Source organism: Lissotriton vulgaris, chromosome 3_1 (genome assembly GCF_964263255.1).
Source record: "Lissotriton vulgaris chromosome 3_1, aLisVul1.2, whole genome shotgun sequence".
NCBI lineage: Eukaryota > Metazoa > Chordata > Amphibia > Caudata > Salamandridae > Lissotriton > Lissotriton vulgaris.
This window is the reverse complement of record NC_141689.1, coordinates 4,345,156-4,370,397: the sequence shown is the minus strand read 5'-3', so window position 1 is coordinate 4,370,397 and position 25,242 is coordinate 4,345,156. Positions and strand designations below refer to the sequence as shown.

General features: G+C 47.9%; 1 protein-coding gene across 19 annotated transcripts in view; it reads left to right on the top strand.

Moving 5' to 3' along the window:
• LOC147725800 (uncharacterized) overlaps positions 1-25,242 on the top strand; it is a 652,895-nt gene that overhangs the window by 68,576 nt on the left and 559,077 nt on the right. For 3 of the 19 annotated variants that reach the window (XM_086959953.1, XM_086959957.1, XM_086959968.1), the window contains 3 exons: positions 4,109-4,248; positions 5,120-5,172; positions 5,728-5,817. The exons of 6 other annotated variants lie outside the window; for them this stretch is intronic. The gene's annotated coding sequence lies outside the window, so the exon portion shown is untranslated. Of the gene's footprint in view, positions 1-4,108; positions 4,249-5,119; positions 5,173-5,727; positions 5,818-11,162; positions 11,301-25,242 lie in introns of those variants that run through there. 10 more of the 19 variants (XM_086959954.1, XM_086959958.1, XM_086959965.1 and 7 more) reach the window with 5 other exon arrangements.

Sequence of the window (25,242 nt, the reverse complement as noted above, 5' to 3'; positions counted from 1 at the left end):
AGGCTGGAGGGCAGCTCACCAAAAATGAAGTAGCAGTTTCTGTGAACAGTCAGACTTAATCAAGGTGGCAATCCTGCTAGCGCAGCAGTCCTCACTCCAGCAGAGTCTCTCCTGGATCCAGTAGAAATGTAGAGGGGCAGAGTTGGGCACAGGGGCTGGCACACAGGCCCTTGCGGCGGTACGTCCTGGCAGAGTGTCCCCTCTACGTCAGCACACACAGCATCTATATATACATCCCTCGCCCCACCTACCAGAAAGGTCCAGAAGCTTCTGGAAGGGTCTCTGGGGAAACCGGTCCGAACTGTTTTTGGGGGAGGTGTCCAGCACCATGTCTGCCAGACTTCCCACTTCCCTGCATGAGCTGGGGGTCTGGGAGACAGACACACCCCAGGGGGCGGAGCTAGCATTCTCAGCCCTAGTCACTTCGAGAACTAGACATGCATCCCACCTCAGGCAGGCATGCACAAAGCACACAGAAATGTTGACTGTTAAAAGTGACCTTTCTACAACGGTAAAAAAATAAACCTGCGTCCACCATTGCACAACATTTATTATTTCAGTTCAACCATACCAAACATAACATATTTATTCTGTTTCATTTAGGAGTTATCCACGGGGGCGGGGGGAGTTCCGAATGCTAGCCTATGGAGGGCAGAGAGCACAGGCACTTTACACAAAACTCCAGTGCCAAAGTGCTCGGAGTCCGTAAACCACCAATACCATAACAGCAAAATGGCTAGGCGGAAGGCAAAAAAGTTCCGGGATGACTCTGCAAGCAGGGCCAAGTTCAACAGACACCTAGTAACAGCCTGTGGTACTGCACCCTTTCCTTGAGACCTGATAAGGGAATAGAATTACGTACCATGCCGTAAATGCTATTAAAGGAAATAATAAATGGAAATGAATTGCTACATAAGTAAATAAATAGAAAAGAGATGCAGCGTGTGCCTGCCTTTTTTTCAATCGATTTACTTTTGTATCAGTCGCGGCATGCCCCACTTTAGCATTACACATGTGAAGCAAATGCTAATAAAGCAAATAAATAGTAAAAAAAAGATTTACTTTGTAATTTTTTTAGTAAAGCAGGCTTAAAAAAATGACCTCCTCTGCAGCGTCACAGGTTGCACAATCGGGATAATATGTCATGCCTCATACGGCAATTACAAACCAGGTCGGACAGGACAGCATGTCGTGCCTACTTCAGCAAAACATAATTAACTAAATATTGCTCACTAACTGTTAATGAAACATAGAGCGTAAGTACACATGTAAGAGGGGCTGTCCTCATGGGAGGTAACAACGGAAGAGAGGGAGGTACTAAGGAGTGACTTCTAAGCCTATTCACTAATCACTAGCCACTGTTCACAAAGGACAGTAAGAGGGGCCAATTGAAAGATGTGCGAAGGTTAAAGTCTGTACCTGCTGAATACAGCAAGTCTTGAAGAGACCCCGCAAGTGCTGCCTAGGAGAGACTTAAAAAGTATTTAGGAGTCTTATTCTCTGTAGTGCTCGTGCAAAGTGGGCAGTCCAAAATTAGATCAAAATGATCGGACAATAGCCGGGAAAACTGTGATAAGTAGTAAAGTCTCAGATATAAGTGAACAAGAAGTCAAGTAAGTGTCCCCTTCTGTGAGTGAGATCCTTAATACTCTGTGAAAGACCAAACGTCTCCAGGTCTTCCAGGAGAGCGCAGGAGTCTGCGTTGTCAGGGTTATCTAGATGACAATTCAAGCCTTCAAAGATTGAAATGTTGGCTACTTTCAAAGTGAGAGGGCTAGGATAGTGTCAGACTTTGAGCTAAAGCCACGGAGGTTGCTAGGAGGGTAGTGAGTGAGTGCTTCTGAGAAGGAAAATGTAGGATTGATTTTAATGTTGAACACAATTTTTTCAATCCGTTGGAGCAAGTCTGTGGCAGTGATCACTGAAACAAAAGGTGAATGATGGCTTGACCTCCTCCCGTTCAGTTGGGTCTATAGCACTGAGAGAGAGTAGCATTTTGGCGTAACGGAGACACTTTCTGGATTCAAAACTGATTTCAGCCAGGTTTTCAAAAGTAATAGAATGTCAGGGTTAGCAAGTCCACAAAGTCCCAGATGTGAAGCTCATTTTTAGAAAGGGGTTGTATATTTATAGGGACTCACTCAGGTTAGATTGAAAGCCAGTATCCTGTTTGTAAAGGAAGTCTTTTTCACTATGGAGAGCGAGAAAAAGTCTGATCAGGTGCACTCTCCCTCTGTCAATGCTTACACACACAAGCAATTCGGCGGCGTTCGGAGCGGAACCACCGAGGTAATTCTGCGGTGCCTTGATCTTTGACAAATGTATGACTATAAAACAGCACCACCCACATGATCCGCGTGACCCATGACAAATATACCAGAGGAAAATCTTCTGGAAACAAACCAAAACAGGTGAGAGCATTAGGTCTCACAAATGTGCATGTTGTGCCTGCACAATACAAAGCGGGGATACACAAAACACAGCCCTGACAAAGGCCCCAGATCCGATCAGGCTCTTTGAGAGGGCCGAAACATGTTGGCATAGAAACAAGGGTATTACTGAGTAATTGAATTCTTTAAACCCCAAATATTAACGTTTTATCTATATCCCAGGTACCCTCTCAATTAAGTAGAAATCTTTGGGAATGCCTAGAGGTATTTTTTTAGTTCCACTCTTCTGGATCCCTGCTTATCCAGTTTTGCTTTATCTAAGAACTCCCAATCTATCTATGGTTGAGTCAGCCCGGGTAGTAATATCTTATCCGTGTGTGGACAAGCACAGATGATGAAGCATGACACAATAAGTGAGTGAGGTGTATACTCCAATATCTTTGGATATCCCAAACCTGTAGGAAAGAGCAGAAACTAAAGCCAACATCCTGAGAAAAACGGGAAATCAGAAGTTTCTTGGTAGAAATTTCATAGCATCAGTTGCTTGTGTGTGTAAGTAGTAAAGGTCGTCACATCAGTTCTGACAGTCTGGTTCATCGATGAAAAGCTGCAACTACAGCAGCTGTAGAAACCTAAGAGATGTGAGGATAAAGAGTTGAGTCTTACCTCAATTGTTGAGGTTATGAAGCGAGCTGGAAGTATAAACCAGTCTGGGGCTGGTTCCTGAGGTGGGAGAAGTAGGGTTTGTCCTGGCACGGACAGGTGTAGATCAGCTTGCCTTTGTATTGCACGCTGTGCAGAAGCGCCCATCAAGTAGTCCACCTTAGGTGTGTTCAGTAGTCAGTAGTATGCTGATAGGAAGTGCGGAAGACAAGAAGTGGAAAAATGAAAACCAAAACTGGTGCCTACCGACACACGTATTTTCCAGTAAGCTTCCTTGCCAATAGTACTAGTATGAAATTAATTTAAACTAACACAAAACTGAGAAAGTTAAAAATCATAAACATAAACAAAGAGAAACATCTCTGTGAGGCACTGCTGAACGCCACAGGGTGGAGCCAGGCCACAGAAAAATGCAAGTAAAGCAACAGTGGGCTCAGTGTTCCAGCATGCAGTCCTTTGAAGAAGTCCTTTCAGGCTAGAACAGGCTAGAAACACTTCGGGCATCACACTGAAGAAAAGAATTGTAATGGTTGGAATGAGTGAATGAATATCAGCCATTGACAATTACTGTGGGCTGCCTCCCTGCCCATCTTGTTTTGCCCACCATGCTCCCTCAGACAAATTATCTGTAGTTGTTGCTCCAGGTGGACCTTCCAAGTCCAGTCCCTCTGAATCGGAACATTAGGAGCATAATTTGGGTGAGGAGGGGACGAGTGAAGAGAAGGTGGTGGTGTTTTTTGGGGGTGTTTTGGCAAATAGGCTAGGGAAGAGTTATGTATGCTCCCCTAATGTGTCTGGCTGCCCCTAAATAGAAGCTGACCGCGAGGGATGGTTATTTTGGAAGTTCTACATCCAATACAAATTATAGATGGGTGAAAAGTGAAAAACAGGGACTTTGTTTTAGCTCGGGCTGGATTCTGAGTAGTATCATAGATCACTTGAGCTTTCCTCTTGTCTATTTGATATAACTTGGAAGCCCTAGCTGACACACGTCCCCATTAGTCAATGTTACCAATCTACAATAATGTTGATTATTATTTTTTTGCCTCCAACAGATGTCTTTTGAGGTGAAGGACAGAAGGGCAAGGTGTTGTGAACATATCTCTGTTCAGAGTTGTCTATCTCTTCCAGAGGTTGAGCTCTGGACTGTTTTCCACACTGAGAAGTCCATCAGCTCCTTGGCACAGCATCACATGTAAGGCCAGCAGTATAGTCACAATTTATATATATTTTTTCAGCGTGAATGTGGTCTGGATTCACAAGCTGTGCATTACTCTGCCATCTAGTGGTTGGGTCTAGAAAGTCTCCTTAGAAGTCATTTTCTCTCTTTTTTTAGGTCTCGCCTGCTATTGCGCTTGCGCATTGCTGGTGAGAAATATAGGCGCTTATCCAGAGCTTAACCAAACTGGCGATTTCATGCAGTGCCCGTGAAAAAAGCGCGTGCACTTCAAAGCCATCTGCTTCCCTCCCACAGCTTCCCCCAGCGTGTGCTCTGCCTCAGGCATTTCTCCTCGCCTAATTATTCACGGCCGGCTGGCCGTACTTTCACGGCCGCCAGGCCGTGTCTCGTTTTAACTTGTTTTTTTAAACTTGTTTTGCTTTCCTTTTCACCCGTTTTTTTTAACTGTTAATGCATTTCAACTGCTACGTATACAAAAAAACTCCTCCAACATGTGCATTCTAAAATCTGCGGACGCCAACTGAACTGTAGCTGTCTCGTGTTCGATCACGCTAATGTGTTAACTTATCGCCTGTTTTCTTTTGCCTCCCCCACACCGCCCGTCCGTTGCTGCGATTCCTGTTCGTATCAGGGCTCATTGTAATTCAGTTAATCTCAATGTGCTGCGCCGTCTCTATCACCCCCACCCCCCTGCCCGTCGTTCTATTTGGTATGTGTATATTCGCACTGTGATTTACATTTCTTTTGCAATATTTACTTAAACTGTTTTGCTCGTAGCGTTCTCGTTTTCAGTTTCTCCTAAAGAAAGTTAACCCTGTCTCTTCTTTTCCCTCCCACCTACTACTTCTCCGTGTTGCTGCCTGCTTTCCCTTCTTTGCTGCTCAAGCTGTGTTTGATCGTTCAGTTAGTGGCAGCTCTCAGAGAAAGCAACTCCACAAGGTATGCCCTCTATGCACAACGCAGGCCAAGCACTGGAGATGCATGGCAGATTCCTCTTCATTAATCTTATTAGTTACTTTACATGGCTTTTTTGTATCTTTCTCCAACCGTCGTGCTCTCTCACTTTCTCTCGCAAACCCCCTCCCCCCCTTTCTCTCAGTATTTTTAATCTCTCTCAGCTGCATTCTCTATTTATCTCTCCACCTTTCTGTCTCCCCTGGCCCCATTCCTCTTTCTTATACACCCTTCTACCGCTGCTACCTGTGTCATTCGTTGCCCTCTCTCCGTTCCTTTCTTGGATATCCCATCTCTGTCAATGAACGTTACTTACTCTCTCCCACTCTCTCTCGGCCTCACAATCTCTCTGTCTTTTTCTCTAATCACCATCTCCATCCTAGTTTCTCTCCCGCTCGCATTCTCTCATTCTCTCTCTCCCCTCCCGCTGTATTTCTCTCTCCGCTTTAAAGCCACTTCTCTCTTTATCATGCCCATTCTTTTTTTTTCCTCATTCTCATTTCATAATCCACTTTCTGTTTCTCTCACACTTTTCTTTAGAAGATTCAACGCATCTGAAAGGACAGCAAAGATGTTTTCGGTATTTCACGGTGAAGCTATTCTTGAGACCTTTCTGCTCTCTGCTTCAAAGTAAAAACCTATATTGACTATTTTTTTTTAATGTAATGTAATGATATCTTGTAAAGCGCATGAATCACCCCACATGGGGTATCTCCGCGCTGTAGACCGCTAGGGAACCCGTCCTGGCTTTCCCTGTGAGATGGTCCCTACAGGGTATCTCCAAGGTGAAACCAGGCATCCCCGGCGTATGTGGGGGGCCGTTGTGGAGATGAGGCAAGCTAATGCCCAGAGTTGCCGAGTGTGATCCCTGGTTAGAGTAGGCACTGAGGCGAGAATTATCGAGTCCGCTGACCCAGGTCCACGACCCTGCCGCGTCGGGAATTGTACCCTGGTCCCGGGCTGTCCTCTGCTTCCGGGTCTGCCGCCTCTAACGAGTGAGCCACACCACTCCACCTTAAGTCTTCAGAATGCATATAAATAACACGCCGATTTACTGTTTGTTCGGCTTCTTATAGAAGTATTAGAAAAAGTACCCATGAGGGCGTGACGGGATTCACCATTTTCATCTTTCAGCACTGTTCAGTTTTTACGAGCTGCTTTTGGCCTCTCAGGACAAGTCGAGGATAAACACAAAGGTTAAAGTTCCAAGTCCGAAGCCCTTGTTCCAATAAACACATGCGAGGTCAAGCAGCTGCTGCCAACCCCTTTGTTGATAGAATCCTGCCTTTTAAAGGTCCCGGTATAGTTTAGCTTTTTTAAAACAATGTTTTTTGGAGGGGAGAGTAAAAACAAAAGCTGTATAAGCGGAACCACTGACACCCAGATGTCTGTATCAGATTAAGTGCTGCACACTGACTGCTTAAGTGGAGTATTGCACAGCTACCACGAACCACAATGCATATCCCAGGGAATGTTTCTCTGCCTTAGTCACCGACACTGCGTGTTTTACTGTCATCTAAATGCTTTACATCTCAAACTCGCGTTTCACAACAATGCAGCCAATAAAAGGTTTTTCATAATGCAGGCCTCGTAATTTCATCTAGCCATTACTTGTGTCCGCACACATACACTTTAAAACTATTTCAAACTTCTCCCTGTGCCTATCTCAGAAGGTGAGGCTCTAAGAAGCATAGCAACCTACTGGATATTGTCCTCACTTTGTCAATAAAGTCCTACCTACATGCTGATATACCAAACATTCATCCTGCTGAAAGACAAAATACAAAATATTGTGATGCATTTATCAATTCTTTATTGCTATACATACATTTAAATTCAAGAATCAACAGAACCAAAGTTGGTAGAGCTGTTTTGCTAAAACCTTCTAGGCAGTTAGCTGAAACATTTTTTAAAGTCGCGGTTTGAGGGGGCTGTTAGCTCCTTGGAAGGTTGTGTTACCTGTGCTGAATATCCCTCGCTTCTCTACACTTCTGCCTTCTGTTAGACTCGTTTTTGTGCCTTTCTGCACTCTGCATCACCACAGCATCACTCAGCGCAACCACAGCATCACTCAGCACAACCACAGCACCACTCAGCAACACCACAGCAACACCACAGCAACACCACAGCAACACCACAGCATCACTCAGCGCAACCCCAGCATCACTCAGCACCACCACAGCATCACTCAGCGCCACCACAGCACCACTCAGCACCACCACATTATCACTCAGCACCACCACATTATCACTCAGCACCACCACATTATCACTCAGCACCACCACAGCATCACTCAGCACCACCACAGCATCACTCAGCACCACCACAGCATCACTCAGCACCACCACAGCATCACTCAGCACAACCACAGCACCACTCAGCATCACCACAGCATCACTCAGTGCAACCCCAGCATTACCACAGCACCACTCAGCACCACCACAGCACCACCACAGCACCACTCAGCACCACCACATTATCACTCAGCACCACCACAGCACCACTCAGCACCACCACAGCACCACCACAGCATCACTCAGCGCAACCACAGCATCACTCAGCACAACAACAGCATCACTCAGCACCATCACAGCACCACCACAGCATCACTCAGCGCAACCCCAGCATCACTCAGCACCACCACAGCACCACCACAGCATCACTCAGCGCCACCACAGCACCACTCAGCACCACCACATTATCACTCAGCACTACCACATTATCCCTCAGCGCAACCACATTATCACTCAGCACCACCACAGCACCACTCAGCACCACTACAGCATCACTCAGCACCACCACAGCACCACCACAGCACCACTCAGCACCACCACAGCACCACTCAGCACCACCCCAGCACCACTCAGCACCACCCCAGCATCACTCAGCGCCACCCCAGCATCACTCAGCACCACCCCAGCACCACCACACTATCACTCAGCACCACCACAGCAACACTCCGCATCACTCAGCATCACCACAGCACCACCACAGCATCACTCAGCACCACCACAGCATCACTCTGCACCACCACAGCATCACTCTGCACCACCACAGCATCACTCGGCACCACCACAGCATCACTCAGCACCACCACAGCATCACTCAGCACCACCACAGCATCACTCAGCACCACCACAGCATCACTCAGTGCAACCCAAGCATCACTCAGCACCACCACAGCATCACTCAGCACCACCACAGCATCACTCAGCACCACCACAGCATCACTCAGCACCACCACAGCATCACTCAGCACCACCACAGCATCACTCAGCGCCACCACAGCATCACTCAGCGCCACAACAGCACCACTCAGCGTCACCACATTATCACTCAGCGCCACATTATCACTCAGCACCACCACAGCACCACTCAGCACCATCATAGCATCACTCAGCACCACCACAGCATCACTCAGCACCACCACAGCATCACCACAGCATCACTCAGCACCACCCCAGCATCACTCAGCACCACCACAGCATCACCACAGCATCACTCAGCACCACCACAGCACCACTCAGCACCACAACAGCATCACACAGCACCACCACAGCACAACTCAGCACCACCACAGCATCACTCAGCACCACCACAGCTCACTATGCGCTACCACAGCATCACTATGCTGTGGCAGTTGATTTTTTTCATTTGAGGGCTCAGAGACTATTTCAAGGGATGTCTTTCACCGTTGTATGGCAGCCACAGCAGCATGGCTGCGAGCCAATGCGTTGCAATTCAACGGGTCAAAAACGGAGGTACTCCACTGCTCCTTGGACCGAACTCCCCGTACACTACCGGCAGATTTCTGGCCAGTGTCCATCCCGGGCTCGGTGAAGGCGGCAGAGTCAGCTCGCAACCTGGGAGTTCTATTCGAACCCAATTTGCAGCTTGATGCCTCCGTAAACAAAACGGCAGCAACATGTATGGGTCTGCTCCGTGCTTTATGGAAAATCTTGCCACTTCTTCCACGGGGCTCCAGAGCTGAGGTAGTGCGTAGTTCCATTCTCAGTAGGATTGACTACTGCAACGCACTACTTCTGGGTGCCCCGAAGATTCTGGTCCTAAAGCTCCAAAGGATACAGAATATGGCCGCTAAACTGGCCTTGTCTCGACCACGGTCCGCCTCTTCATCGGCAGCTCTGGCCGATTTGCACTGGCTCCCAGTCCAGCAGAGAATTGCGTTCAAGGCTCTCTGCCTTGTTTTTAGGGCCCTGCATGGACTGGGACCAATACCTCTTCAGACTCTCTTCCTCTGGTATCAGGCAGCCAGACCTTTAAGATCATCTTCGGCGTTCTTGGCAAAAGTCCCTGAAATTAATAGAACGAGAATGGGTGGTCGCGCTTTTAGTTTTGCGGCTGCCACGCTGTGGAACACTCTCCCCCTGGCATTAAGGAGCTGCCCTGATCTGCTCACTTTTAAAAAGAACCTTAAAACTTACCTGTTTCCCAGAGTAATGTAGCTTTGTTAATAGATGCACGGTTAGGTCTCAGCGCCAGGATACCCTTTGGGTGACAGCTGCGCTCAATAAGCAATAAATACATACTATGCGCTACCACAGCATCATTATGCGCTACCACAGCATCATTATGCGCCACCAAAGCATCATTATGCGCCACCACAGCATCACCCAGGGCCTACACAGCATCACCCAGGGCCTCCACAGCATCACTCTGGGCCTCCACAGCATCACTCTGGGCCTCCACAGCATCACTCTGGGCCTCCACAGCATCACTCTGGGCCTCCACAGCATCACTCTGGGCCTCCACAGCATCACTCTGGGCCTCCACAGCATCACTCTGGGCCTCCACAGCATCACTCTGGGCCTCCACAGCATCACTCTGGGCCTCCACAGCATCACTCTGGGCCTCCACAGCATCACTCAGGGCCTCCACAGCATCACTCAGGGCCTCCACAGCATCACTCAGGGCCTCCACAGCATCACTCAGGGCCTTCACAGCATCACTCAGGGCCTCCACAGCATCACTCAGGGCCTCCACAGCATCACTCAGGGCCTCCACAGCATCACTCAGGGCCTCCACAGCATCACTCAGGGCCTCCACAGCATCACTCAGGGCCTCCACAGCATCACTCAGGGCCTCCACAGCATCACTCAGGGCCTCCACAGCATCACTCAGGGCCTCCACAGCATCACTCAGGGCCGCCACAGCATCACTCAGGGCCTCCACAGCATCACTCAGGGCCTCCACAGCATCACTCAGGGCCTCCACAGCATCACTCAGGGCCTCCACAGCATCACTCAGGGCCTCCACAGCATCACTCAGGGCCTCCACAGCATCACTCAGGGCCTCCACAGCATCACTCAGGGCCTCCACAGCATCACTCCGGGCCGCCACAGCATCACTCCGGGCCGCCACAGCATCACTCAGCGCCATCACAGCATCAATATGTGCAACCATTCAACAACAACTGGTTCAAATATGTTCTCTCAATGTTTCAAGCTTTATTTCAAATGTCACAAAAAAAGTTAATATTTCACTTCTGTTCTTGGATTTTCGTCACAATAAAATACACAAAACATAATCTTCACAAAAGTTATTTACAAAAGTTTAAGCTATTGCCATTATAAATTACAATCACTTTTATTCAAGTATTAATTATTTAAAAAAATTAAAAACCATTGTTATTTGTAATATCAATACATCTAAGTCTTGTAAATACAAAACATGTTGCATTGCAAATGCTATAGGTGTCACATGTGCGAAAATTATAACTATTGGCATTGTAAATGACAAAGCTATTAATTTAGCTATTTTCAAAACCAACACATAAATAAAATAATTGTCATTTACAAGACCAATAGCTCAAACTTTCCTAATGCGAGACCTATTGCATTTTCGTGGACGTCGTTAACCATTTGGGGTTAAACCCCTCCTTGTGTGATGTCAGACTTATGCGCTGGAAAAGCCTCATCGCAGCCACCATCTTCAGATTCTTTTTTCCGCCGTAGATCTGGAGCGCCAGAGTAGCGGAAGAAGAAATTGCTGAAAGAAAAAGGTTTCCCACTAAAATTCACTATCGAGGGAAGAGCATTGGCGATGACCGATAGGAAGAAAAGAGCACAGAGAAAAGGCTGAAAAACACTGAGGTGAGAAGACCGATACGAGCACTTGGTTGGAGAATGAGAAAGGAGCATGGAACGTATCTTTTAGATTCTGCTCCAAGTGCCCACAAAAGTACGTACAGAAAGACATATATGAGGTCTGCAGCCTCTGACTCCCTAAGGACAACAGCACAGAGGACTGTGCTACATGTGCAGAGTGCTTGCCCACGACCATCAATGCCAGGCCGAAGCAGAGGTGGGCATACAGAGATAGCAGTCCTCAAAACAGTGGAGAAGTGTGGCTCAGGGGTTAGAGGCGGCAGACCTGGAGCTTGAGTTCGGCCTGGGACCAGGGTTCAATTCCCCGCCTCGGCGGGTCTTGGGCTCAAAATTCCACGGACTCGATAATTCTCGCTCCGGTGCCTTCTCGACTCACGGGTTCACACTCTGCGACTCTGGGCAATAGCTTGCTTAATCTCCACAACGGCCCCTCGCGGTGGGATGCCTGGCTTTCACCTTGTGGATACCCTGCCAGGGTTATCTCACAGGGGAATACCAGGACGGGTTCCCTAAGCAAGCGCGGAGATGCCCCAGGGTAAGTCGTGCGCTATATAAGTTTCATTCATTTCATTTCATTTCATTTCATTTCATTTCATTTCAAAAGACCTGGGGCTGTCATGCGACAGTGAAGACTTTCAGGAGACAGAGGAAGCCCAAAGGGAAGGGCTGGAACTCTAGATCGTCCAGGGCCAAATTGGCAAGAGTCGCAGGAAAGTGTCAAGAGAGGAACACAAACAAAAGGTAATCCCTCTAACTCGAAGAAACCGGGAATGAAGCCGAACTCGTCAACACCGGAGAGCAGAGGGAAGCCCAAGGAGCCGCACATGTCCAAGATGAGGGACACTGATGGAGCAAACCCTGTAAACCTGCTTCGACTTCGAGAGCGGATCAAAGGCATGGGAGGGAGATGCAAAATCAAGCTTGACGCCATCTGTGACCATAGGAACCCATTGCTTCATTGAAGAGTCAATTCAATTCAATTGCTTTATTCGATTTTGGTTGCAAATTATAAAAGCATACATTACAAACATACATATTTCATAAATACAAATTATCATTTAAACATTTATTATACATTTAAAATACATTATTTACAAGCTAAAAATGTGATTTGATTGGCAACCTGCAAATTGAATTTAGGTATCTAAGCATTATTTATTAAGTCTGTAAAATTAGGGTTTCAGTTTGTTCTAATGAGTGCTCAAAGGTTAAGCGGTGGCAGACAACAGATTTAAGGAAATTTGCCACTAAGAAAACCAAACGTTCACCCTGTAACAGTTGTAAAAACAACAATGCTGGACGATATTGTTTAAAACCAGTAGTCCTTAGAAAAGGTACAAGCCATTTTTTTTTTTTTAAGGTTATGGTAAAATATACAAAAAAATAAAATATGGGAAGTGGTTTGCAGCGAGTGCCCATCGCAAGGACAAGGGGGAAGTACTTTTGCCCAATTGTTTCTTGTAGGGTGTGTGACCAATCTGTGAGAAGGTGGCCTGATATGCAGTGCTCACTATTCTAGTGAACACTATGTATCAGTCCAGCAACCCTTATTGATGATTGGTTGTAAGTCAACCTTATAGACCAGCTATCCTAGTAGCGTGGATACGAGCAGTCTAAGGCTAAAGACTCGAGAGGGCGTGTTAAGCCAGCTGTTTACCACACATATACCCCTTGAATACCAAGTGAAAGGACACCACACAAGTGTTATGAAAATAAACAGTTATTTATTAAGAATCACAACAGCCCTGTACTCTTTATGAGGACAGGGTACTAAGCACAACACAAAACTCTTACGAAAATACTTAAGTTAGCACAGTATATACAAATGCCCGAGGGGCACGGAAAACCATATACTCTGAAAGTGGAATGCGAAATTACTAGCAGGTAAGTACAGTACTAATAGGCTTAGGAATCGCTAGGACTTGACTATAGAATCTTCAGATTACTTCTAGGAGGCCTAGGGGACTCGGGTGCAGAGTGTGCACTCTCACGCGTGATGCGGGACAAAGTCTATGGTAGCTAGTAATTGCAAAGTTAGTGTTCTCGGGCGAACCCGACCTGGTAGGAGGAAAACGAAAGTGGATCCTGACCCTTGGATAGTGAGGCTATGCTGGGGCACCGAAATGCCGAAGTTACCTAGCCCAGGGGCTGCAGCTGCATAGGTCTCAAAAGACGTCGGGAATCCTCGTAGACGGACCAGGAGCCTGGAAGAAAGAAGTTGCTGGCAGGCGACCAGTGAAGAAAGTTCGATGGATCCAAGCCTGGATCGAAGGAAGATGACACCTGAAAGCAGAGGGGACCAAGTTCGAGACTACTAGCCAGTAGTCAGGTGGCACCAGGAGGGCACCGGATGGTAGTCACCTCGACTAGGTGAGTGGATGACGCTGTGCTCGCAGATCTCACGGACCAGGAGGCGTTGTCGGCGACCAGGATGGAGGAGCGAGCTGTCCCACGATGGATGAAGCTGTCGGCGTCGCTGGACCCAGGATTGGGCAACAAAGCATTGGCAAATTCAAGCCCACGCGGTGGACTCAAAATGGCGTCTGGAGTGGACCAGGAGGGTCCGGGGTGCCTCTCTTGAAGAAGGAAGCAAGGGCCAGTCTGGAGCAACCAGACCAGCAGCAGTGATGTCGTCGGGCGTCGTGAAGAAGGCCACAAGCCAGCCGGCTAGTAGCCACAGAGCGCGGTGAGCACGCAAAAGCAGAAGGGCCCCACGCAGATCGAGGGCTGATCTTCGGTGCTGGAGCTGCTCAGGGTTGGGGCTTCTCGGACCCCAAAGCACTCACCAGTGGAGCACACGGTGGGCTTGTTGCAAAGAAGTCGTGCAGTCTTGGCGATCGTCGGTCCCTCGAGGTCTCGTCGCACTCACAGTTCTCAGCTTTGCTGTAGAGGTGAGTAGAGGTCAGAGGTGCCAGGGAAGCCGGGTCTCGTCTAGCTGGGCCGTCGGATTCGTGAAGAAGGACTTGCAGCAGACCGCAGTGTTCTTAGGATGGTGCCTGCGGATGCAGGGTGACTACTCCTTAGCCACAAGGGAGAATCTTGAAGAAGGAAATCTTGAAGTCCTTTCGCAGAAAGTCGTGTCTTGATTCCAAAGATGATCTAATTTGAACAGGGGGCCCGCTCCCATCTTTATACTAAAAAAGGGGGCTGATCCGGTGACTAGGTCCTGCCTATGGGTGGGACTAGGAGGGGGGTGGTTACACCCCTCTGCCATGCCGGACTTCCCCCAGGCCAGGGGCTGGTGTGCCCCTGGAACTGGTTCTGACCGGCCTATGCGTAGTGAGCACCGGGGTGCCACTCAGCAGTCACCTTCCTGTAAAGCCCTGCCTACCCAGGATACACAAAACCATGTCTGGGACGGTGCTAGCACCGCCCCTGACAGGAAACCCTTTGTCCAGGCTCCCCTCGCTGGAAGGACTCCCAGCTGCAGGGGGTCAGACTCGTGTCTGTGGTGGCAGCATCCATTTTGTGGAGCTGAGGCTTCGTTTAACTTTAACCGGGGTTCACAGTTACATACATGTCGTATCCCTCTAGAAGGGTGGAATGCTAACCCCGTCGCCAGAATTGGCGAGGGGTTAGTATTCCAATTCGTATGACACCTTACTCGACATGTTTTGATAAAGCAATACCAAAGATAGCATTTAACCTCGAGGATTATAATGCACTTAAGAGTATATGGTATGCGTTATCATGGAACAGCTATTAGGACTTGGTTCCGCAAGCTGCAGACAGGCTCAGCTCATGCCAGAGCACCATCTCACACGATTCCAAGCACTCTGCCTTCAGGATTGTCAAGGCCTGCCATAGGAGTGACTGATAGGAATCTGTGTGTCCATTTTTAGGGTTAGATATAGGTATACTATATCTACAGCAAAGGGTGATTACACGACTTTGCCCCAGCTGTCATGCAGCCAGTTGTGTCAAATTTAGGAGGCCAGCCAGGGGTGGCATAATACATGCTTCAGCCCCTGGTAGGCCCTGGGTACACCTATGCCCTGAGTTACAGGGTCTGATAAGGTGGCCCAGTACCAATTGGAAATGTACCTAAGGTACATGGAATCCATTTTAGAGAGAGAGCAGTAGGCCTGGGGTCCTGATTGGCAGGGTCCCAGGTCGACTATGTCAAAAACCAGCTAAAACACAGGGCAAAAAGTTGGGGGCAACCATAGTCAGGAGGTACCTTCCTACACAATCTATGAAAGGAATTCATTCTAAACCTTACCAGGAGATGTCGTTCGTAACTCGTGGTATTGTAGGTGAGGTATGGCTGTATTGAAGGTTCCGCTTGTATAAGGAGGGCATGAGTAACAGAAGGTTTCATAATTTCATTAGTTAATCTCAGAGCCTCTAGGTGAGCCAAACATTTCTTTTTTAGAACCTTTCTCGGTACCTCACTAATTAGGGAAGGATTAGAATAGTATTGGGGGCAGCCCAAATCTTGAAAAAATCTCGCTACATATCGCAGCCACCTTGAGTTACTGGCGTCATCCATTTTTACACATTCGGAAAGGATATGTTGGCTGAAAATTGCTTTTTATGAAGTACATATCCTGTGCCACAGTAACAATGGTTCAATTCTTGCTAGGTCCGTGATGTATGGGAGACCTAGCTCAATGTGGCAGGCAAGAGTGCCCGTACTACCAGGTACACCAAGTAAATATCTAAGAAAAGTGTTTTCCACCCGTTGGATGCTATTGAGTACAACAAAGCCCCAAAGGCCCGCCCCGTGCAGAGCCACGGAAAGACATTTGGCTCTGTAAATCTTTAACATTTCCAAGGGTGCTCTCTTCCCCAGCTTTCTGGCAAAATTAGTTAGGGCTGCTGTGGTTCTTAGGAAAAGCAGCTTGCGGGTGTCAACAGCAGCTCTCCATGAGAGTTTATGGTCAATAGTTATGCCTAGATAGCAGTATTTGTCAGGAGTCGCTATTTTTTCTTTACTGAGGTAAATCCCCCTCATTTTATTTTTGCGACTTGAACCCACCCTCATGACGAAGGTTTTGATAATATTTATTTTTAAATCCAGACCTGCCATAAACTTTGAGTACCTATCCAGGTTCTTTTGTAATTCAATTAGAGTGCGAGCTAGTATTACTGTATCGTCCGCATACAGTAATGCGGGGATTGGGCGATTTTCCACCATTGGTAGGTCTTGGGAGTTTTCCAGCAAATCTCTTTCTAGCCCATTGGTGTATAGGGTAAAAAGGAGGGGAGCCAGGACACATCCCTGCCTCACGCTTCTTTCTATAGGGAAATCCTCCGTCAACTCTCCTCCTGCTCCATAGCAGACTTTAGCTGTGGCGTTAGAGTAGAGTTCCCTCAGGAATTTCACTTCGTTTGGTGGTGCCCCCATATCGGTCAGCAAGGACCATAGTTTAGAATGGGAGACACAATCAAACGCAGATGGTAAATCCACGTAGATCATATACAAGTCACCGCCTTTAATGAAGACATATTTATCAATTAGGAGGGAAAGATTCAAGGCCTGCTCAGTGGTCCCTAGCCCTTGACGAAACCCATATTGTAGGTCTGAGATGATTCTTCCTTCCTCCGCCCAATCTTGCAATAATTCCAAAATGACTCGACCTGCCACTTTGCGAAAGGAGTCTATTAGCGAGATTGGGCGGTAGCAGGATACAGACCCCCTGTCCCCTTTTTAGGTCTCGCCTGTCGATGCGCATGCGCATCGAGCTTGCGAGACTATGGGGGCTTATCCACTCTTTAACCAACTTGCAAGGAATCGTGGCGATTCCTTGCAGTGCACGAGAAATGTAAGCTCAATGCGCATGCGCATTGAGCTTAAAAGCGCGTGCACATGCCCCCAGCCGCCTGCCTTGCCTACTCTCTCTCTCACTGCCTCCCCCAGCTCCGCCCCCTCACTTCTTGATTGCACGGCCGCTAGGCCGTGCCTCCCCTACTCTTCTCCCCCCTCCTCCTCCTACTCTCCTCCCCTGCCTGCCGTGTCGCACCTCTCCCCTCTCCCCGCTCCGCCCCCTCCCCTGCCCGCCGTCTTACGGTCTTTGCAACTCCCCAGCCATATGTTAAAACCCCTCGCACTCCAGGCCCCCGCTCCGCCCCCTCCCCTGCCCGCCGTGTCGCATTTCTCCTCCCCCCTGCCCTTATCTGGCTTCCCTCCGTCTGTTCCCTCTCCCTGCTCCGCCCCCTCCCCTGCCCGCTGTGTCGCATTTCTCCTCCCCCCTCCCCTTATCTGCCTTCCCTCCTCGCGGTTCTCCGACGCCCCGCACCCTTCACTTTCCGGCCCACTGCTTGTTTCTGTTTGGAAATGTGTTTGTATCTTTTGTGCATGTGTTGTCTGGTTGCTACTGTGTAAGTATTGAATGTTATGTTATTTCTTTCGATGTAGTGAATATTAATATATTGCTTCATTTAAATAACAAACCTCCTTGAGGAAGGCTACGCATTATTTAATAATTCGCGCTGCATTAGATAATGCGTGCGCTTGAGTAGTCCGCCTTCCATGCGTGAAGAGCTCCGACACTCCCTCGGGGAGCACGCGGCATTGACACCGGTAGTACTACAGGGCATTCAGGTGCAAGCGCAGCCAATGGCGAACATGTCCTCACAGGTCCTCGCGCGCGTGCCGGGGCTGGCGCTGGCGCTGGCCTGCTCCCTCGCGGGCGCTTCAGCAATGAACAGCCGGCCTTGTGGAACTGTAGACATTAGTTCTTTTAGACAGATGCCATCCTTACGTTTTTTTCCTTTTAACCAGACGCAGTGGCGCTTCTCGGGGTCCGCGTGGATGCTCGTGGACTAGAAACGTGGCCATGTGCGTTAAGGATGCATGCTTGTGTAGTACTCTAAACGTTATCAGAAAATAGACTGATCGATGTCTGCAACATCAGCAGACACTCACAGTGGTACCTGCAGTAGTACAATACAGCACATTTGCATTTATGCAATCAAAATGGTGCCGTCTTTATTTTTTTATGACCTAGCCCGTATATCCTCACAAATGGAATTTTGAAGTATTTGTTTTAAAACCGCATTTTCAACGTTTCCATTTGCTATGGTGAGGTTTAACAAGCTGGCTTCTTGCGATGGATTTTACTCGGCATAGCTAAGTAAGCAGGGCTTGTTGTCATGACAACAAATGCATCATATGACTTTCAGGCTACAGGGAATGACAGACCAGCTTAAAGAGACAGGTAGCAATGCTTAACTAATGCACGCTTGTGTATGACAGTATGACTTGCAAGGGGCTTAATCTAGAATTCCATATCACCTACCTCGCCCTACTGCTTTCAGTGAAACCTGCCATCTATGTCACGTAAATACAAAACATGTTGCATTCCAAATGCTATAGGTGTCACATTCGCGAAAGTTATAACTATTGGCGTTGTAAATGACAAAGCTATCAATTTAGCTATTTTAAAAACCAACAAATAAATAAAATATTTGTCATTTACAAGATCAATAGCTCCAACTTTTCTAATGCGAGACCTATTGCATTTCCAATGCTTGTTTAAATATGGGAACTAATATAGAGCGTGACCAGGATTCCAATAAACCAGCATTACAAGTGGCATTCAGGACTCTTGTGAGAAGGGGGGACCATAAGTCCATTTGGGCTTTGAATAAGTCAATTGGAACGCCATCAGGACCTTGCGCCTTCCCACTGTTACTGGCTTTTAAGGCCTGTGCGACTTCAACCATTGTAAATTGGAGGTTAATAGGATAAGGACTGGGTAGGTCATTAGATGAAGGATCTCCAGAATACTGGGAGTCCAAGCTGTGTGAAAAGATCTTAGTAAAATGCTGAACCCAGTCTTTCTCTTGTATCGCTATCTCGATATTCGGAAGGTTAATATTATTTTTTAAAAAAGGAGATTTGACCACCTGCCAGAAAGCGGCTGCATTCCCAGAACCGCAGCTTTCGTGCAGTTGGTCCCAAAGGTGATTTTTTTAGCTCACTCTTCCTTGTTTTTAATGCTAAGTTATATGTCTTCCGTAACGTTTTTATCTCATGGGGAATCCTGTCCGTCTTTCTAAGGGCACTTTTTAGATTAGAGTAGGCCACCGTGCAGGCACGATTGAACCACCCTTTCTTCTGCCTTGGTTTTTGTTTTATTTCAATCCAAAGGGCCTCTTTTACCGTTTTAAGAATTGCCTCAAAGTTGGAAAGGATTTCTTGGTCAGATATCTCCATACTAAGGCATTTTTCGAAGTGTGGAAGGGCCTTTACTACCACCTGCTTTGTTATTTCTACAGGGTCTACTTTCCCCCACTTCAAAGCATAACCATTTATCCTACTTGGGGCCAAATTCTTCTGCGTTAAAATGGAACTGTATCCACTCCTTCTATCATAGAAATACTGATTGGAGTACGATCACTCAATGGGATTTCATGTTGGGTAAACATTGCTTCTGCCGAATTAGCACCGTTAGAGACCAGAATGAAATCTATAACTGATTGAAGTCCCCTCCCATGGAATGTTGGGGCAAGTAACAGATCCTTCTTATAAGTGTTGTTTGCTATTTTTAAGTCTAGGTCAAACAGCACTTCGTTAAGGAGGTTACCTAAAGAGCAGTGCCTAAAATACTTAATTGAGTTACCATCTTCATCTGTTATACCACAGGTACCTTTACCTTATCAGTCTTTCTTTTACACGCTAATAAAGTGGATCGAATCAGTGTTCCCACATTTAGTGCCTCAAGAGCTGTAAGATTATTATAGAAATTGACCAAAAAAATACTTTCCTTGTTGTTGAGGCATATCCATAGGATCTGAAAATTTAGATCTAGCTTGATGGGTACTACTTTGGTCGTGTTAAGAAGGTTAGAAATGTAGGTTGTTAGTCCCCCTTTCGCTCTGCCAGAGGTGGATGGTTTGGCAGGCGAGAAATAGGTCTTATACCCCTCCATGTGTATCGCCTCGCATGCCCACGTCTCCTGAAATGCTAGAATCTCAAAGTTAGGAATGAACTCTATCCATTTGTCGTTAGTCACCTTTGCCCGCTGTCCTGCAACATTCCAAAATAAAACAGAGATTCGATGTTTGGTCTCTGTTCCTTCGTGCCCCCCAATGCATGTCTTTAGAGTGTTATCGGTTCTGGAAGGACAATTCTGTTTTAATTTGGAGGCGAGAAAAAAGTCGTTTTGGCCTGCTGTCATAGATTTAGGGGCAATCGCAGTGTCTTTCAGGCTGGGTTGCTTAAGGCGGTGTGTAGGCAAGATGTCATTTAAAGATTGTTGGCCAGTAACCATGGGGAGAACCGTTTGCGGACTAACAAAGCTGTTTTCAAGGCTGTTTTCCACTATCATCTCTCCATCAAGTCAGTCAATTCCCTCCATATCTGACATTGGTGCATAGCGGTTGTAAAGTGGGATTGGATACTTGGGGTACTGGTATGTCGGGTACCTAGGGTATTCATCAAAGTACAGCAATGGTTTCCTGGACCAATCACTTAGTCTACAAGTCAGCGGATCTCTATTAATACCAGGCGGCCGGGGCATTGGTCGGAATCTAGGTGCTATAGGCCTAGGATAGCCTTCCAACTCTAAAGAGTTGAAGAGTCACTTTGCATCAATGCCAAAATGCATCGAGGAACCTGACCTCGATGTGGAAACTTTACTCCACATCGAAACAAAGCGATGAAGTGGAGGTAGACGAGGGAAAAAAAACAAGCATTTGCAATTCAATCGTTGGGGCCTTCTATATATTTGGCTATGCAGCACATTATTCGCTTGGGTGCTAAAACATCTACTGTTCTTTTAACATGGAGGGAAAATGAGCGCCAAACTGGTTGACAAGCGAGGTATGGGAACATGTGGAGAGAAATATTGCCTTTCAGCGGGAAATGGTATAGTCCAAAGCTCTGTTTTTAATATAAAATCAGGGCCTTTGGTGGTCATATCACCGAAAACAAGATTTGAAAAACACCTCCATCACCTCATCAAGACTGCCAAGAGGACCTCCTTCAAAGAACGCCTGAACAACAACGCGCACAATAGCAAGGTGCTCTTCAACATCGTGAAGGAACTCTCCAATCCCAGCTTCAACACCAACATCCCGCCGTCGCAAGCCCTGTGCGACTCCCTCGCCACTTTTTTCCACTGCAAGATAGCAGACATCCACGACAGCTTCAACACCCAGACTGCCCCAACAGACAGCAACACAACAGACCCTCCGCACACAATCGATCACAACCCCCTGCTAGCCTGGACCAGCCTGAGCATCGATGACATCATCAAGACCATGAGCGCAATCCACTCCGGCTCTCCGTCCGTCCCATTCCTGCACCATGTCTTCAACAAAGCCAGCAGCTCCATCGCACCCCACCTGCACAACGTCATCAATCTCTTCCTCGAAACCGCGTCCTTCCCTGAGAGCTGGAAACACGCAGAGATCAACGCCCTACTGAAAAATCCCAAGGCAGACCCAAGAGACCTCAAGAACGCCCGACCCATCTCCCTGCTCCCATTCCCGGTCAAGGTCATCGAGAAGATCGTCAACAGACAGCTAACCCGATACCTCGAAGAAAACAGAATCCTGGACCCCTCCCAGTCAGGGTTCCGCAGCAACCACAGCACAGAGACCGCCCTCATCGCCGCCTGTGGACTGGGCTGTTGGACCAAGGGTGGCGGGTGCGCCCGGTTGTGGGTCAGGAACGAGAGTAACACCAAGTTTTGGGGTTAATGAAGGTTTTATTGGGATTCCCCGATGTGACTTTATCATTAAAGTTCTCCTCGTTCGAAAAGTGAGTCTCTCTTTAGCAAATTGGCTAGGATCCGTTTTTGCGTTCTGTGTCTTCCGCTTCGTGTGGACGTGATGCACCTCAAGGTCTGGTCAGACGGCAGTCACTCGGCTCCGGTTCCCATGCAAAAGAGACCAACATAAAGGGAGCCGTTAGTTCTCCTGTCTACTGGGGTTTTGCACCTGAGGGGCCGTGTGAAGTGAGGGAGGGATTCACCGGTGACTCGTATCACTAGGTCAGTGGAGTGGTTTGGTTTGTACAGACAGTGAGGGTTACTCGCGGGGTAAAGGATACAAAAGGGGGGGTTAAACGCGGGAATTCAAACACGGGTTCTGTACTTTAAATGCGCTTGCTTCCCACCCAAGCTGCCATACGCTGCCGTACCTGTACAAGCCACGCTCCTCCCCTGGGAGAGTGGCACGGCGGCTCACGGGAACGTTGGCCTCCTGGCTCTCCAGGGAACTCCTCTTCCGCTCTTCCTCCGGGGTGTTCTTCGGTCTTTTCTCGTACTCCTTCGCTGCTACTAACTTCTCTCGCGCTTTCTCCACCTCCGCTCCTCTCCTCCTCCTCCGGGGTGACGTCACACGCCGAGTAAAGCACTTCCGGGGCTTTAACCAATCCCGTACCTCTGACGTGTGCAGAGGGAGTGTTTTCCTCCTCTATGTAGGACCAGTTAAAGGCGCCGTGTTCTTCTTCCTTGTGTCCGTCCTGACCTGCGCCCCATGGATCCGTCTGTAAGGAAGGAGTAATTACGGAGTCATTTCTGGGGGTCCACCACTCCTCAGATCCCGTCAACCTCACCCCGTTACACTCCTCCCCCCCTGGATTCTCCCGGTTGGGGAGAATGGGCATGCGAGACAGATAATCGGCGTTCCCATTGTCTCTCCCCTTCCTGTGCACAACCGTAAAGGCAAAGGGTTGAAGGAACAGAAACCAACGTAGTATCCTGGCATTCTGGGTCATATTCTTCTGCATCCACTGTAAAGGGGCATGATCAGAGTACAGTGTGAATGCCCTCCCTTCCAGATAGTAACGTAACTTGTCCACTGCCCACCGTATTGCTAGGCACTCCCTTTCCACGGTGGGATATTTCTGTTCCCGGGGATGGAGTTTCCTACTTATATACAGGATTGGATGTTCTGCACTGTCCTCCCCAATTTGTGACAACACAGCCCCTATGCCCGTATCTGACGCATCTGTGGCCAGTGAAAATGGTTTGTCAAAATCTGGGGGCAGTAATACCGGGCTAGTTGTGATTGCCTTCTTCAAGTGAAGGAAGGCTTCCCTGGCTTCAAGGGACGGTGGTTGTGGGAGACTGTTTCTGACATTTTTTTGAAGTAAATTGGTAAGGGGCGTGGCTATGTTTGCAAAGTTCTTGATAAACCTTCTATAGTAGCCCATGAGGCCCAAGAAGGCCCGGAGTTCTCTTTTTGTGGAGGGAAAGGGAGTTTCGATAATGGCTTTTATCTTCTCCTCCTGGGGTGCTATTACTCCATCTCCAAGCATGAACCCTAGATATTTAACTCTTGGAAAGGCTGCTCTGGATTTTTTTGCATTTACATGCAGTCCGGCGTCTCTTAATGAGGCCATGACTTTGGTCAAGTGTCCCAGATGTTCATTCCATGTGTTGCTGAAAATGACAATGTCATCGAGATACACGGAACTATAACGGGTATGTGGGGATAGTACCGTATTCATAAGTCTTTGGAAGGTGGCAGGTGCCCCATGGAGTCCAAAGGGAAGGACGTTGAACTCGTATAACCCTTCCTCTGTGGCAAATGCTGTCTTGTGGCGGTCTTCCTCTCTCAGGGGTACCTGCCAATAGCCCTTGGTCAAATCCAGTGTTGTTATGTATTTGGCTTCCCCTATCCTTTCTATTAGCTCGTCCACCCTGGGTATCGGGAACGCGTCAAAGGTGGAAATGGCGTTTAGTGCCCTGAAGTCCATGCAAAAACGAGTGGACCCGTCAGGTTTGGGGACCATGACAATGGGGGATGACCAACTGCTCTTTGACGGTCTGATGACACCAAGTTCTAACATGCTAGCTACTTCCTTTCGCACGTCTGCTCTTTTTGCGGCTGGTATGCGATAGGCCCTTTGCTTGATGATACTTCCCCTGGCCGTATGTATCTCGTGTTCAGCTAAGTGTGTACACCCAGGTATGTCAGAAAACAAGGGGGAAAAAGGACGTAATTCCCTTAGTAGTTCGTGTTTCTGTACATCGGACAGCTCTGGATTCAGGGGAAGTAAAGCTAGAGTTGATTTCTCTCTTTCTTCCGGGAATGCCAGATTGGAGGCTTGAGGAACAGACCCCAGCCATTTTTTTAGTAGATTTATGTGGAAGGTCTGTTGCCGATGGGGCGACATTTGTAACCTATAGGTGGTATTGCCAAATTTTTCTGTTACTTGATATGGGCCCTTCCATTCACTCCTAAATTTTTGAGTAGATGATGGAAGCAACACTAGGGCCCACTCCCCTTTTTCTAGAGATCTCCAACGTTTTCCTTGATCATAGTATTGCTTTTGGTGGCTCTGGGCCGCCTTCAGATTAGTAAAGGCCAAATCTCTCAGTTTGCCCAATCGGGACTTCAACTGCTGGGTACAGTCTAGTAGAGACCTTTGTTCGTTTGCCTCTTCCTTTTCCCATGCTTCCCTGGTTATTTCTAGTAGTGATCTCGGTTGCCGGCCATACAGGAGCTCAAAGGGAGAGTATCCTAGGCTACTCTGGACCTGTGATCGTATCACATACAGCGCCAAGGGGAGCATGCGGTCCCAGTTCTTATTTTCAGAACTCAAAAGTTTTTTTAGAGTGGCTTTTAGGGTCCTATTGTACCTTTCCACTAAACCATCCGTTTGTGGGTGGTAAGCGGAAGTGCGGATGTGTTGCAGATCCAGAGTCCTACACACTTCCTTCATCATACGTGAGACAAAGGGCGTTCCTTGATCCGTTAGGATCTCCCGAGGAAACCCGACTCTTGAGAACAATTCCACCAGTTTCTCCGCTACATTCTTTGTAGTGGGGGAGTTTAGGGGGAACGCCTCGGGGAACCGCGTGGAATAATCAACTACCACCAAGGCATAAGTATGTCCTCTAGAGGTGCGAGGTAGGGGCCCTATCAGATCCATGCCCACACGTTCCCAGGGATTGCCGATAATGGGCATGGGCTGTAAAGGTACTGCAGGAGGTTTGTTCATATTTTTCCTCTGACAAATCTC